General features: G+C 43.7%; 1 non-coding gene across 1 annotated transcript; it reads left to right on the forward strand.

Annotated features, from left to right (window-relative positions):
- Positions 1 to 16,110: 16,110 nt before the first annotated feature.
- Positions 16,111 to 16,217, forward strand: LOC122433696. The gene has a single exon (XR_006267178.1). It is a non-coding gene; the product is annotated as a U6 spliceosomal RNA (small nuclear RNA).
- The last annotated feature ends 664 nt before the right edge of the window (positions 16,218 to 16,881 follow it).

Here is a 16,881-nt window from a genome sequence, read left to right on the forward strand (position 1 = left end):
TCGTACCCAACTTGCTCAGTGAGACAAAACATAGCAATGCTTGTAACTACCCAGCTTTTATGGTTGGCTTGTGTGTGTACGCAGGTGCTTCAGCTGTGTCGGATTCTTTGCAACCCTGTGACTGTGGCCCACCTGTCTTCTCTGTCCATGGGATTCTCCAGGCAAGAATACTGGGGTGGGCTGCAATGCCCTCCTCCAGGGGATCTTCCAGACCCAGGGATTGAACCTGAGTCTCCTGAGGCTCCTGCATCGCAGGTGGATTCTTCACCACCAAGCCACTGGGGAAGCCCCTTTAGGGTTAGCAGCAGAGGGCAAATACATGGTTCCATCTATGTCCCTTAATTCAGAAGAGTAGACTGTAATCATAGATTTTCTTCACTCTCACTTCCCCTTTTCCTAGCTCAAACCAGCCAACCAACCAATCACACAAACAAATAATGAACAAGAAAACAGCAGCAGAAAAAACAAGAGCAACAAAAGCCTCAACACAGCTCTTTCGCGGGCGGGAGCTTTTTAGTTTAATGGTAATTTTCTAGATCTTGATTGTGGTGGTGATTATATACATGTATACATTCGCCAAAACCCCATCAAACCGTAGCCTTACAATAGGGGAATTTCATTGTATGTGTATTATGTTTAATATGTATGTATAATATGTATGTATGTTATATTTCTGTCTCAGTAAAGTTGATTTAAAAAAAGGAAATTCTCTACGCACCGTAGGTAAATACAAAGGAGGAGTATTTTGCATTCTTACAAGAAGTTCAGGAAAGTTCTCAGAGGGGATGGTGTTGGAACTGCTACTTGAAGAGTGAGTAGTAGTATTCTGGTTGTTTAATAAAACGTTGCAAAATTCTGTGACACTCCTCCCATCAAGATCTGTGACTAGTAACGTGTAGGTGGAAGTGATAGGTGAAAGAAGAGGTGGAAGTGATGCTGTGCTTTAGAAATGGACAGCTGGGGGAATTCCCGAACAGTTCAGTGGTTAAGGCTCCATGCTTCTACTGTAGGCGGCAGGAGTTTGATTCTTGGTCGGGGAACTAAAATCCTGTTGCAACGAACAATAAATAAATAAATAGATACGTACATAAATAAATGTAAAGAAAGAAATGGACCGCTTCCACTTCCTTTCCCTCTGTCCCCTTCTTGCAACCCAGATGCCATGCTGTGAGCAAGGCTGCTCAACCCGTGGAGAGGGTCTGGAGGAGAAGCTCAGGTGGAAAGGAACTGGGACCTCCTGCCCAAAGGATTCCAGCATCTGTTATAGGTCCACTCTCACTTATTCAAAATCCTAACGGTGAACTGTATTTCAGAAGTCAGAATTTTTTATTTTAGAATTTTTGTTTAGTTACTCAATCATGTCCAGCTCTTTGTGACCCCATGGACTGTAGCACACCAGGCTTCCCTCTCCTTCACCATCTCCTGGAGTTTGCTCAAACTCATCTTCATTGAATCGGTGATGCTGTCCAAACATCTCATCCTCTGTCACCCCCTTCTCCTCCTGTCTTCAATCTTTCATAGCAGCAGGGTCTTTTCTAATGAGTCAGCTCTTTGCATCAGGTGGCCCAAAGTATTGGAACTTCAACTTCGGTGTCAGTCCTTCCAATGAATATTTAGGATTGATTTCCTTTAGGATTGGGCTTCCCTGATAGTTCAGTTGGTAAAGAATCCGCCTGCAATGCAGGAGACCCCAGGTCAATTCCTGGGTCAGGAAGATTCACTGGAGAAGGAATAGGCTACCCACTCCAATATTCTTGGGCTTTCCTTGTGGCTCAGCTGGTAAAGAATCCACCTGTAATGCGGAAGACCTGGGTTCGATCCCTGGGTTGGGAAGATCCCCTGGAGAACGGAAAGGCTACCCACTCCAGTATTCTGGCCTGGAGAATTCCATGGACAGTATAGTCCATGGGGTTGCAAAGAGTTGGACACGATTGAGAAACTTTTGGAGAAGGAAATGGCAACCCACTCTAGTATTCTTGCCCGAAGAGTCCCATGGAAAGAGGATCCTGGTAGGCTACAGTTCATGGGATCACAAGAGTCGGACACGACTTAGCACTATCTTTTCTTTCTTTTTCCTTTAAAATTGACTGATTTTATCTCCTTGCAGTCCAAGGGACTCTGAAGAGTCTTCTCCAACACCACAGTTCAAAAGCGTCAGTTCTTCAGTGCTCAGCCTTCTTTATGGTCCAACTCTCACATCCATACATGACTATTGGAAAAACCATAGCTTTGACTAGATAGACTTTTGTTGGCAGAGTCATGTTTCTGCTTTTTAATATGCTCTCTAGGTTGGCCATAATTTTTCTCCCAAGGAGCAAGCATCTTTTAATTTCATGGCTGCAGTCACCATCTGCAATGATTTTGGAGCCCAAGAAAATAAAGTCTGTCACTGTTTTCATTGTTTCCCCATCTATTTGCCATGAAGTGATGGGACTGGATTCCACGATCTTAGTTTTTTGAATGTTGAGTTAACTTTGAAGCCAATTTTTTCACTCTCCTCTTTCACCTTCATCAAGAGGCTCTTTAGCTCCTTTTCGCTTTCTGCAGTAAGGGTGGTGTCCTCTGCATGTGCATGCGTGCTAAGTCACCTCAGTTGTGTTCGATCTTTTGAGACCCCATGGAATGTAGCCCGCCAGACTCCTTAGTCCATGGGATTCTCCAGGTAAGAATACTGGAGTGGGTTGCCACTTCCTTCTCCAGGAGATCTTCCCAACCCAGGGATCCAATCCTGTTCTCTGAAGTCTCCTGCATTTTTGGCAAGGGAGTTCTTTACCACTTGTGCCACCTGGTAAGCCAGTCGTGCTGGTGGTAAAGTCATCTGCATATCTGAGGTTATTGATATTTCTCCCATTAATCTTGATTCCAGCTTGAGTTTCATCCAACCTGGCATTTCGCATGATGTACTCTGCATACAAGTTCAATAAGCAGGGTGACAATACACAGCCTTGACATACTCCTTTCCCTATTTGGAACCAGTCCGTTGTTCCATGTCTGGTTCTAACTGTTGCTTCTTGACCTGCATACAGGTTTCTCAGGAGGCAGTTAAGGTGATCTGGTATTCCCATCTCTTTAAGAATTTTCCACAGTTTGTTGTGATCCACACAGTCGAAGTCTTTAGCATAGTCAATAAAGCAGAAGTAGATGTTTTTCCGGAATTCTCTTACTTTTTCTATGATCCAACAGATGTTGGCAATTTGATACTGATAGGGTCTGCATGGGGACTCATTGTTAAAATGGATCATTGTGTTGACCTTGCAAACTAAAGAAGACATCATGGTGACCCATGAGACTGACTCCATTGCTCAAGCAACATGCTGTTTTCGCCCCTGGCACTTAGTTTCCCAAGACTGTGTGACACGTCTGTGTCTGTCAAGACTACGTGACTGTCAGGCTCTAGTTGCAGGCTAAAGATAAACTAACCACCCCCTTCAGGGGACCTGATTTTCCCTCTGTGGAGTATAACAGGGATCCATCAAAATTCTGTTTAACAAATAAAAAATTTCAGTTATGCAAAACAAAAAAAAAAAAAAAAAAAGAGGGGATCCATCAGAAGGGTAGGCTGTTGGTTCTTCTCAAGGGCCAGTCACCCTTTTGTTTCCCTTTAATAAATTTCCTTTTCTTTGCCTGACTGTCCGGCTCTGTCTCTTTCTCCGCACTCGCCTTTACAGGTACCTATGCATATTTTCATAACTTCTCAGTGAGTATTGCAAACTATTAATTCATCTGTAGGGAAAATGTACAAATATGTACACTAAGTGTAACAAATTAAGACCATAAATAGCCACCAGTCAGTCATTTGCTACGAAACAAATTTGCTGTGAAAGAAAGGAAAATGTTTGGTTGTTAAAACGATTTTGGCTTTTGATTTTTGGAATGGCACTGAAGGAATAATGGATAAATCTGTGGTTTGGCATGCCTAGAAAGTAGGGGAAGAAGGGAATGGAGGGAGAGAGAAGGCAGGAAAAGTTAAATGAGTACAGAAGAGTCCAACAGCCTGGTTGTTTATCCTGTGGATGACAGGGAAGCAGGAAAGTGTATAGTCAGGGGCAGGCTCTGGTGTGGAGTGTGGAGTGGATGGGCAGGCTTGAAGCAGAGAGATGACACCAGATGGGGACCATAGTCACAATGGCCGTGGAGATGGAGAGGAGAGGACACAGAATACAGAAAAGTGATGCTATTGAGACACTGCTTTGGGAAAGCAAGTGTTCTCCTTACTTGCTGCAAGTAATAAATCTTTCCTTCTTTGGGGAAAAAAAGTGATGTTGTACATCTTGTGCATTAGAGTGCTTGGAAGGCAGTGCTCATAAGTTGGGGCTAAGGCACAGGCATATTCCCCTCCACCCTATCCCCACCCGCCCTCCAGGGTAAAGCGCTTAGAGATTCATTCCCTGTGGGATGAAACTCCAAGATGAGAATAGAACAATTAAGGGAGGAGACTGGGCCCTGCCCAGATCACTTATTTCTTATTCTCAAAGTCAGGAGACCTCCCTGACCACACAAGCCCAGAAAAGACTCCTTGGAGGCCAAAGGGGAGTTAGGTCAAGGGATGTTCCCTACCCATGTGCCTTTTCGGTAAAATTCATTTTGGCTAAGAGAGGTGGCGTGTGCACACCTGGGAGGATCCTGAGATACAGCAAATATGGACGGTGAACCAGGCAAACCAAAATGATTGGTCAAAGAAAACCTGGAAGAAATGCCTCATGAAAGTAATTAAAACTGCCACGAGAACGCAATTCAGCGGCTCGCTCTCCCTCTGAGTCTGCCCATGTGCCTATCCACATGTACTCTTTTTTTCCTTCCTAATAAATACTTTGTTTTACTACTTTCTGCCCTTGTGAGAATTCTTTTCTGATCTAGTGGCTAGGATCTGGTGCTCTCACCACCATGACCCAGCCCAGTCTCCTGCTGGGATCCCAAGCCCCGCTCCAAGCTGTTGCAGGACCAGGGCCACCAGGCCTGGGGATCTGCCCCTTACCTCCTGCAGCTGCCGCACTGATAATTCAGCCCACCCTCACCGTGTCTGGGGCACAGCAGTGTGCGGGGCCCACTTGTTGTAAAGTTCTGTATTTAAGAGCGAACAAGGAAGTAGAAGGCACTGGACTTGGACATCAGTTTGATGTGGGGGACCGAGAAGAGGGTGAATTCCAGGGTTATATTCCGGTTTCTGTTCGGATGTTGGGTTGGGTGGTGGAGGCACTCTGGGCTGCCAGTCTTGCTGAGACTTGTCAGCATGTGCTAGGCTGTAGAGTGGATTGAGCGTCAGAGTTATCTAATTGAAGGACAGCTACACAGCTCAAAACAGCCTGGAGTTAAAACTCCCCTCTGGATCTTTCTCCCATTCTCTGCAGAATAAAGAACTTTCTCCCCCCAGAGAAAGGAATGAACATTAAGATTGATTACGTTCAGCCTCCAGCCGGTCCCAGTCTCCGGGCAGTCTCAGGAATTCCTTGCCCAAGTTGTTAGAAGCTAACTAATCAAAATAATCTTGAGGAAAAACAGACCCCCTCAAAACAATATATCTCCGCATATATATGTTTTCTATATATACACCTACTCTTGACAGCATAGCAGCTCATTGGTCCGACTGCTGCCCCTTCTCGCCTCTTTAAAAGTGATCTGTTTCTGCAGAGTATCCGTCTGGTTCTTTGTCCGAACCTTGCCCTCTCTAGTTCCCTTACCTTACACTAAAGAAGGCAGTAATTGGAGACTTCGGCAGGTGTGAAACTGGTCAGGAAGAATATTCCCAGTGTGGAGAAAGGGAAGAGGAGGTGAAGAGGAAAAGTTAAAATTTTACATAACCTCCTGCTCCTTCTGCCTCTGTAACTCAGCTTGCTCCTTACAAAGTCTGGATGACGTAGGTCACCTAGTCTCAGAAAGTGGGGACTTAACAATGCTAGGAACTGGAGTTTATCTGACTCATCCTTGTCCTGCTCTTTGCAGTTGCCCAGCCCCTGCAAACCTGCTTAATCATGCCTGTCTGTGTAAAGGTCAGGCATCCCCCTCCCCATCTTGACTGCTGCTCCTTCCTCACGGGAAACCCCTTAGTTTAAAGCAGCCTATTAGCAGCTAGTTTTGCCCCTATAATCTGTATATAAAAACTCTGTAACCCCTTTGTTCCGGGCTCAGAGCTTGGAGTGTTAACTCCTCTGGGCCCACCAGCCTAATAAACCTGAGTTCTCCGATTCTCCGAATATGGTGCTTGGTTTCTCAAGTATTGGTTTCTGCAACAGAGGGAGAAAGGAAAAAAGGCAGAGAAGAGGCATCTTTAATATCTTTTCTTTTTTTCTTTTTTTGGCCGCGTTGCACAGCCAACAGGATCTTAGTTCCCAGACCAGGGATTGAACCCAGGCCACTGCAGTGAAAGCGCTGTGTCCTAACCACTGGACCACCAGGGAAAATTCCCAGGATCTTTTAATTTGTCAAAATTCATCAGTACAAGCCCAGAAATCTTAATTAGACCAGGACTCCATCACAGATCTTCTCGATTCGTTGATCAAGCTGTCAAGGTTAATGTCTGGCAAGGTATGAGTTTCAGATAAAATTCATTATGAATAAATGAAAAACCTCATGCAATAAATGGCCTTCAATGCCACAGACTCTGATTTGATGGCCTTAATGTCTTTGAGGTGCAAAAGACCCAGGAAGCCAGAGAATCTACCTAACCATTCAGACCACTTCTGTCTTTGTTTCTTGATATACATAAAAATAGGTGAGTCCCTTCTAAAGAAACAGAAGGAGTGGGGGCAAAGTGGGCTATGGGGGAGGGTGGGGGAGGAAGAAAATTTTACCTTTCCATTCTATACACTTCTGTATTTTTCAAAAAAATTTTACTGGCATATGTTTGTGTATTACTTCTATAAATATATAAAGATGTATATAAAATATATACCGGCAGTTTTTGTATGATTTGTTCTACTAGGTGATTAGTAGCAATTGCAGGAAAGACAGGAGCAGGCCACATCAGGGTAAGATGAGCAAGCTTTCTTTGTTTAAAAAATAGAAGGGAGGTAATTGCCTCTGATGGGTTCAGGACACACTGGCCTGAAACATGGTACCTTGACACGTAGAGTATTTTAAGCTGAAAGTGTTTGAGTAAACAGTAGAAGAAGCGAAGTTGCTGGGACCTTCTCCTCCTCTTCCCCACCTTCATTTCCAGAAATAGGTCATAAAACCCTCAGGTGAGAAGTGCCCTCCCTATACCTGGGAAAGGAGCATTCTTGTCTCTGAAGACAGAGGGACACCAGGAAGAATCCTAACCAACCCGTCTGCTAAGTTTCCCCCAATTTACTCCAGTTAGACCTCGCGCTCCATGACTAGGGCTTCCCAGGTGGCTAGAAGTAGACTCCCCCTGCCACACAGGAGCCTTGGGTTCAGCCCATCGGTCAGGAAGATCCCCTGGAGAAGGAAATGGCAATCCACTCCAGTATCCTTGAAGGAAAGTTACACGGCTCAAAATAGCCTGAAGTTAAAACTCCCCTCTGGGTCCTCCCCACTATTCTATGCAAAACAAAAAACTCTCTCACCCGAAGAAAAAAAATGGACATTAAGGTTGATTATGCCCAGCTCCCAGCCAGTCCCAGCCTCTGGCCGATCTCCAGAATTCCTAGCCCCAGCCACTTAAGAGATAACTAATCCGAACAACCTTGAAGAACAGCCCCCCTTAAGACATTTCCACATATATGCCTGTATACCCTTACTCTTTTCTTGGGTTGGTGCAGCTGCTCACTAATCTGACTGCGGCCCCTTCTCCCTCATTAAAGGTGATCTGTTCTTGTGAAGTGCCGGTCTCGTTCTTTCTCCAAACCTCGCCTTCTCTAATTCCCTTACCCTACAATCCTTGCCTGGGAAATCTCATGGACAGAGAAGCCTAGGGTGCTGCAGTCCATGGGGTCACAAAAGAGTCAAACAGGACTTAGCGACTAAACAACAACTCCTTAACTTGTCCTCCACGACTGTCCACCTGTTGTAGCCATGCGTTCCGGGAAACAAACTCACTCAGAAGGACAATGCAGATAGTGGAGTGCAGTTTATTACACCCGCGAGCCCAAGGCAGAGTCTCCTCTTAGCCAAGGACCCTGACCAGTTTTTGTGAAAACCTTATATACCCTAAGTGTACGTGCCCAAACCCACCTCCCTAAATTCCCTGAAACTAGTCTGAACAAAGGAAAAGAAAGATACAGTCAAAGTTAACCTGTAATTCCTATGCCTTAAGCCTAGGTAGTTAACAGTGGACCATTATCAATAGGCCTGTGGTCATACCCCAGTAAGCATAATAGAATTTATGATTCTATTCGGTTACACAGATAATTAGGGTATTCTTTTAGGTGGAGGAGAGTCTAGGTATGAGCCCTGGGGCTCTTCCTTCCAGGGGCCTGGTTTTCCAGTTGGGATGTTGTTTCCATAGACACTGGGTGTAGAGCTCAAAAGTCCACAGTCCGGCCCAAGATGGAGTCCTGCTTTCAAGTGGGAGCCTGTTCTGTCTGTTTCCTCCTTCACCCCTTCATCAAACCTGGTTTAAAAGTACTGTGTTCTGTCTCTTAAGGTCTTCATTTCCTTATGAAGGCTCCAGTGTCACATAAAATTTATATTAAATAAGTTTGTATGCTCTTCTCCAGTCTCTGTGGGTTCAATTTTTAGACCTAGAGTCTCTAAGAAGGTCCAGGAAAACTCCTCGCCTCCCCCCCACACACACCTCCTCTCCCTCACCTTGGGATGTTTCTGGGAAACAGAATAGGCCCCGTAGAGGGGCTAACCTTTTGATTTTGCAATACAAATCTGCGGGCTTTCTGATCCTTTAAGCTGTAAACACATTTACCCTCAGGGTTAACTTTGAAGGTATATAGAGACAATCTCAGAGATGAAGGTGGTTTTAATTATTCTTGCCTATAATTTTCTATATACATTGATGTCAGATTCTGTTCAGACTTTGCAGTCAGTTTCGTGCTGCCTGGCTTTCGCGTACATACTATCATGCTTACTTTGTATTATACTGTATTTTCCTGTTGGTGTAGAAGGGCCTTTGGTTGGCAGGAATTGCTTTATTTCTCCTTGAATTTATAGACAAACTGCAACATCAGCTAATTACACACAAAAAAACAGACTGTCAGGTGAAGTCACATGAATTTAAATGAATAATGCTTAGGAGAGAGAGTGCGACGGCTACCAGAAAAAAAGCACTGTAACTGTTGCCCACGATTTTGCACTCGGTGGCCTTTGTCTGTGCTCCTCCTGAGCTTGAATCGGGGACAGGAATCTGCTGTAATCCCCAGGCCTCACTTTGGAAGTGATGCTTATCATCGGATGAATATCCATCTTATTGCCCTGAATGTGATTCTAGTATGTAAAAGCAGTTATTTCTGTTTGACATTCTTTCAAACACAAGCCGAGCACTTCCTCTGGTGTTTGTGAAAATATAACCTAATCTGAAGCTGGAGAAAAGGCTCCCTAGGTTGATTGTTTTGAGAGCAGAGCAAAATTTGTAGGCGAGCATGCCTCACCACCCCAGAATGTCTCTTTGACGTGCGAATTATTTGTTTTTGTTTGGTTTTTAAATTTTATTCATCTTGGGCGTGCTGGGTCTCCGTTGTGCAGTGGGCTATCTCTAATTGTGGTGCGTGGGCTCCTCACTGCGTGGTTTCTCTTGTTGCGGAGCATGGGCTCTAGAGCTCAGGCTCAGTAGTTGTGGCCCACGGACTTAGTTGCTCCGAGGCATGGGGGAATCTTCCTGGACCAGGGATTAAATCTGTGTCTCCTGCATCAGCAGGCGGATTCTTAACCTTTGGACCACCAGAGAAGTTCCTCCGGATTATTTAGAATTGAAAACATTCAGGGTCCACCCAAAGACTCAAGAAGAAACGTTGACCTTTTCCCTAACTGCTTGAAAGAATTTAGGTAGAAAGCCTATTCCCAGAGTGGAGCTCTTACCAGAGGTAACTGAGAAGAATATGGAGTAGGCATGGTGGGGGAAACTCTTAGAGAGCAGAGTCCACTCTCTGTCTCATGGACTGCAAGGCCCCGCAGACATTTGTTTAGCAAACATTTGCTTTTCCATCTCAATGTCAATTGCCTTCCTCACTTTTGAAGTCCCAAACCACTACTTCTAAAATTCTCTTTTATCTTCACTCTCTTTTGCATTTAAGATTTTTAACCATTTTGGTGAGTTGCTCAGTTTTCCTGGGTCTTTCCATGTTATTGAACTTTTGTTTATTTTTCTTCTGTTAATCTATCTCATGTCATTTTAAAATATAAATTTGATATTTAAAAAAATTGATGTCTTTTAATTTTTATTTATTCATTTTTTGGGGGGGACTTCCCTGGTGGCTCAGATGAGAAAAAATCTGTCTGCAATGCAGAAAACACAGGTTTGATCCCTGGTTCGGGAAGATCCCCTGGAGGAGGGAATGGCAACCCACTCCGGTATTCTTGCCAGGAGAATTCCATGGACATAGGAGACTAGCCAGCTACAGTCCGTGGGGTCGAAAAGAGTCAGACACAAGTAAGCAACTCACACACATTTTTTTGGCCATTCCATGCGGCATGTGGAATCTTAGTTCCCTGACCAGAGATTGAAGCTGGGCCTGCTGTACTGGGAGCTTGGGGTCTTTTTTTTTTGTTGTTAATTTATTTATTTTTTAATTGAAGGGTAATTGCTTTACAGAATTTTATTGTTTTCTGCCAAATATCAACATGAATCGGTCATAGGTATGCATATGTCCCCTCCCTGTTAGACCCCGCTCCCACCTCCCTCCCCATCGCACGCCTCTGGGTTGTCACAGAGCCCAGGTTTGAGTTCCCTGAACCGTACAGAAAATTCCCCTTGGCTATTATTTTACATACGCTAATATCTGGGAGCTCGGGGTATTAAGCACTGGACTTCCAGGCGAGTCCCATGTCTCGTGTCATCTTAAGTCTTAGACCAGCTGGAAGAACCAAGAAGGGTAGAGGAAAACTTCTTCCCCCCGATAGCCTCTAAGGTGGGCTGGAGATGAGGAGGATTAGTCCAGACTCAGATGTGGCGGGGAGAGTACCACCACGCCAGGCTGCTCCCAGTCCTCTTTGTCCCTTGGCATCCTCTGTCATGTTACCCTACCTAATGCCTGCCCATGAAACCACTGAGAAAGGGCCCAGGTTTCGGCTTACAAAGCACCTCGTCTCCTCTCCAGGCCATGCACACTCCTCAGTCATAGCTACAGATTCAGTCTTATTTAACTACTCAAAGCTTCCAGCTTCCAGTAGAGACACCTCTGACAATGACCATGAATATGACTTCCTGGAATGAACTATGTGTCCTTGGACTTTTCTAACTGTCCAGACAGATAGTCATCTCCAGTCTGCCTTTAGTGAATATGGTCTTCACTCTGGGGTAGCCATCCACATTTTCCAGGACTCCCTCCTAGGATCCACAACCATCCTTGGGCATGGAAGTGGTTGCTATACAAAGTATTGAGTTGGCCAAATACTGTAGGGTGATTCCATCTTACAGAAAAAGCTGAGTGGACTTTTTGGCCAGTCCAACACATGAAACTTCAGCTTCGCATGAGGTTTCATTTCTGAGTTTGAGGGGTTCATGAACTGGTGAGATCCATGTGGGATCTGTTGCTGCTAGACCAGATAAGCAAGTGAAGTGGCTCAAGTTTCAGCATTCTAGCAAACTAGATAAGGGCTGGATTGTACCCTGACCAAACTGTTGTGCTTAGAGTCACACTGGTGGCAAGGTAGAACAGTCAGACTCCTATATATAGAAACAGGTCAAATGACTGAGTAAGGTGCCCCGATCAGCAGCCTGGAACCTCTGGTCTTATCTGCTCTGGGATCCCTTAATTCCTGGTTTTTGGGAGACTTTAGCGTTCTTCTTATTTTTTTTTTTAAATACTTATTTATTTGGCTATACTGGTTCTTCGTTGTGGCATGTGGAATCTAGTTCCCTGACCAGCGATTGAACTCGGCCCCCTGAATTAGAAGTGATATAGTTAACTTCAGGCAGGTTGATAAGTAGTCCAAGGCTCTTAGGGAGGTATACATTTTCTTTGTGTTAGCAGTCACAGGTAGGCCCTATGTTAATGATTATGTAGCAACAGTATATCTTGTTTGAAAGCATGTTTTTCCTTCTTAGCAGGAACTTGTTCCTGCTGGCTAATCTTGTACTGATGTTACCTCAGATGTATGCCTTGGGAAAGGGTCTGGTTAAACTTTTACGACCTTGAGATAGTCTTTTGAAAAGTATATAATGCTCTACTCAAGATAATGATGGGGGTATTCTCTGTTATCCACTTCTGATGTTTATGTCAGCTGTCTTTCTCTTTTCTTTCTAGTAAAATGCTCCTTCCTTGTCACAAACCTCGAGTGGCTGCTGCTAACTGCCCAGCTCGGTTGAGAAAATTCCTCTTCCTCATCGGGGCCGTGAGCTTGGGTACGATACATACACCCTGACCTCATCTCATCCAGATGGGTTTCAGAAGCACAGAGTCTTAGCCATTGCACTGGCAGGGAAGTCCCTCAGGTATTAATTCTTTGGCTGCTCACTGTTTTAACCATCCTTCAGTATCTACTACAACAAAGCCAGAGACTTGGCTTTACAACCCTATGCGTTCAACGGGTACAGGTACAAGTCAGGTAGTGGAGAGGAATAGGACACACAGAAACTATCCTTTGAAATCAAGGGGTGGACGGAGAGGCAAGGATTAACTTGTCCAGGTTCTGCTTCCCTGCAGACTGGCCTCCTAAAGACGAAGTTAGCTTCCTATGGAAAGAGTCTGTTTGGGTTACAGAAACTGGTTTAAGCTGAGAGGGAAAAGAATAACCTTTCTGGCAGTGTCCTGATGTGGTAGAACAAGGCCGAGGTGGTCTGTCATACTAAATGACCCTATCTTCAAGACTTGGACCACAGACCAAGGTCATGTTAAAGGGAGGCTGGTGCATCCTTAGCCACAGAGCTGGTAAGCCAGGAGGTTAGGGTTCATCTCCTGGACCCTTGTCTGACTCTGCAAAGTCTGTTTTCTACTCCCTTATGAAAATGGGCATTGGAGGGGAGGGGGGTCACACAACTCCATTGCCCCGTCTCTGTTATTTCCTCCAGTAAACACTGTTCCGGGCCTGGTGTGGATACTGTCATCCCATATGCTTTACTGAAGTATAGTTGATTTACAGTATTATATTAGTTACAGGTGTACAACAGTGATTCAATATTTTTAAGCTCTATTTAAAGTTATTGTAAAATAATGGTTATATTTCCCTGTGCTGTGCAATATAAGCTTGTTGCTTATCTATTTTTAACATAATAGTTTGTATCTCTAAATCCCATACCACTCCCTGTATTGCCCCCCCACCCCTTCCCACTCCCCACTGATGACCGTTAGTTAGTTTTCCATATCTGAGTCTGTTTCTCTTTTGTTATATATATTAGTGTGTTTTATTTTTTAGATTCCACATATAAGTGATAACATAGAGTATTTGTCTTTTTCTGACTTATTCCATTAAGCATAATACTCTATAGGTCTATCTGCATTGTTGCAAGTGGCAGAATTTCATTCTTTTTTAGGGTTCCATTCTTTTTTAGGGTATATACACACATCACATTTTCTTTATCCATTCATCTCTTGATGGATGGTTAGGTTGCTTCCATGTCATGGCTATTGTAAATAATGCTGCTATTAACATTGGGGTATATATATCTTTTTGAAATAGTATTTTCATCTTTGGATATATACCCAGGAGTGGAATTGCTGGATTGTATGGTAGTTCTATTTTTAGTTCTTTTGAAGAACTTCCATACTGTTTTTGAACAGAAGCACTTTTACAGTTTTGTGTGCATGCGTGGTAAGTTACTTTCTTAGTGTCTGGCTCCTTGCAGCCCTGTGGACTGTAGCCTGCCAGACTCCTCTGTCCATGGGATTCTCCAGGCAAGAAAACTGTAGTGGGTTTCTAGGGCCTCCCTCCAGGGAATCTTCCTGACCCAGGGATCAAACCTGCTCTCTTATGCCTCCTACATGGGCAGGCAGGTTCTTTACCACTAGCACCATCTGGGAAGCCCAGAAAGCTTCCCACCAATATTTAAATCTTTTGTCTCCATGTGTTTTAGAAGGTAGAGGTACAGTGTTCGCAATTAAAAGTTAGGCTATTGTAATTGAATCCTGTTGCTTGTTGCCTATCACCTATTTCCTTCCTATTGGCATCAGTCCACTGAATTTTCTTAAACAAAATTAGCCAAACAGTTGAGGCAGGATTGAGACCCCACCTACAGATTTGGGGGTGGTACCTGATCAACTTCAGGCAACCAGCAAAAACTGTTTTATTTCTCAGGAGTCATGACTGTCTTAAGAATGTTTGTAGGGATTGTCCTGGTAGTACAGTGGCTAAGACTCCTCCTCCCAATGGAGATGGCCTGGGTTGGATCCCTGGTTAGGGAACTAGATCACAACTAAGACCCAGCACAGACAAGTAAATAAATAATACATATTAAAAAAAAAAAGAAAGCAGTGGTCACGGAGACCTTCCTGCATCTGCTGTTTCTCAGGTATCAGCAGCTTAAGTTGATCAATATGTCAAAGTGACGTGTTTGGGAGTGCAATGTTCTGAACCCCTTCTTAGTCTTACTTTGAAGTCAGTTTTAGGGAAATTGAAGAAAAATCAAAAGAAACCAGGTCATTGGTGATATGGCTGAGCTGCTGTATCAGTCTCAGCAAAATGCTCTCTGTTGCTGGGCTTATTAATTTTGTGGGGTGATATATCCTTATTAGGGGCTTCCCAGGTGGCATTAGTGTTAAAGAACCCACCTGCCAATGCAGGAGTCATAGAGCTGCAGGTTTGACCCCTGGGTTGGGAAGATCCTAAGGAGAAGGGTATGGAAACCCATTCCAGTATTGTTGCCTGGAAGAATCCCAGGACAGAGGAGTCTTGACAGACTATAGCCCATAGGGTCACAGAGAGTTGGACATGAATGATGGCATTTAGCATGCATGTCTTTCTTATTGTTCAAGACAGTGAACATGGATGTCCACTGCTTGCTACTCAGAGGATCGTAACAGATACTGCCATTACATCTGATGTGATAACAAGAAAACCATTCAAAATAGACCAAGGAAGAGGCCAGAAGGGCAAGGATAGTTCGATTCAAATTTTGACATGTGCTGTTTATATCTATGTAGCAGTAAGAGTCAAGAAATACTGCAAATTGAGTTGTGTGATAGGAAAGATTTTATGTTTTATGTGTTAAAAAGGCCTTAATTTTCACAATGGACATCTTTACCCGAGAAACTGGGGTGTGAGAAGTGGCTGGGGATGTAAAGAGGGTTATTTGTTGAGAAGATAAAAGTTGTCTGAAAATTGGGACAAGGCCAAGTTCCACTGTGCAGATAACAGGTAACAGACTTGAGCAACTTGTCTACAGAAGTGGAATTTTGTTGTTTGATGTCTTTGTTAATTGGTGGTTTTATCTGATTAATGGCCCTGCCTGTGAAGTTAACATTTACCCCAAATAACTTAGTCATGAATTTTATTGCCTAACAATCTTTAACCATCTTTGTGACTTAGACTCACAATCTTTAACCAGGTATTTCTTTCTAGAACCTGATCTTGCTCCTCCCCCTGTTTTTGTAAAAGCTCTCTGTTACTTAGTTGCTAAGTCGTGTCCAACTGTTGGCGACCCCATGGACTGTGGCCTTCCAGGTTCCTCTGTCCATGGGGTTTCTGAGGCAAGAATACTGGAGAAGGTTGCCATTTCCTTCTCCAAGTGAATTCTCTAGCTTAAAAAAAAAAGCAAAAAAAACCCCAAAACAAAACAAACCAAAACAAAACCCACAAAGAAACTGCGTGCTATCCAGTATAACCTTTCCTCCCAACCCTTTAGGCTCCAGACCTCTGAGTAGAGACATCAGAAAATGTGACCAAGTCATGAAGTTTGTCTCTGGATAAATAGAACTGGTTTTTAATTACTTGTTGCTTCACTGTGCAAAAAAGACTGGATGGACTTTCACCAAACAGGGAGGGTGGGTTTAAGGTGGTCTGAATTGTGTAGGAGAAGAAAAAAATCTTTTCCCTCTACCTATCTTAGGCGTTTTCAGCTGGGGCCCTGTAAATGAGACCAACAAAAGACCGATTAACAAGGATCAGTCAGTGCTCACTTCGGCAGCACATATACTAAAATTGGAATGATACAGAGAGGATTAGCATGGCCCCTGTGCAAGGACGACACGCAAATTTGTGAAGCGTTCTGTATTTTTAATCAAAACTACAATAAGATATCACCTCACACTGGTCAGAATGGCCCTCATCAAAAAGTCTACAAACAATAAGTGCTGGAAAGGGTGTGGAGAAAAGGGAACTCTCTTGCACTGTTGGTGGGAATGTAAATTGATACAGCCACTATGGAAGACAGTATGGAGATTCCTTAAAGTACTAGGAATAAAACCACCATATGACGCAGCAATCCCACTCCTAGGCATATACCCTGAGGAAATAAAAATTGAAAGAGATACATGTATCCCATTGTTCGTTGCTGCACTATTTACAATAGCTAGAACATGGAAGCAACCTAGATGTCCATCAACAGATGAATGGATAAAGAAGTTGTGGTATGTATACACAATGGAATATTACTCAGCCATAAAAAGGAACACATTTGAGTCAGTTCTAATGAGGTGGATGAACCTAGAAGCTATTATATAGAGTGAAGTGAATCAAAAAGAGAAAGATAAATACCGTATTCCAACACATATATATGGAATCTAGAAAAATGGTACTGAAGAATTTACTTACAGGGCAGCAGTGGAGAAACAGACATAGAGGATAGGCTTGTGGACGTGAGGAGAGGGGAGGAGAGGGTGAGATGTATGGAAAGAGTAATGTGGAAACTTACATTACCATATGTAAAATAGATAGCCAACA

Source organism: Cervus canadensis, chromosome 32 (assembly GCF_019320065.1).
Source record: "Cervus canadensis isolate Bull #8, Minnesota chromosome 32, ASM1932006v1, whole genome shotgun sequence".
Lineage (NCBI taxonomy): Eukaryota > Metazoa > Chordata > Mammalia > Artiodactyla > Cervidae > Cervus > Cervus canadensis.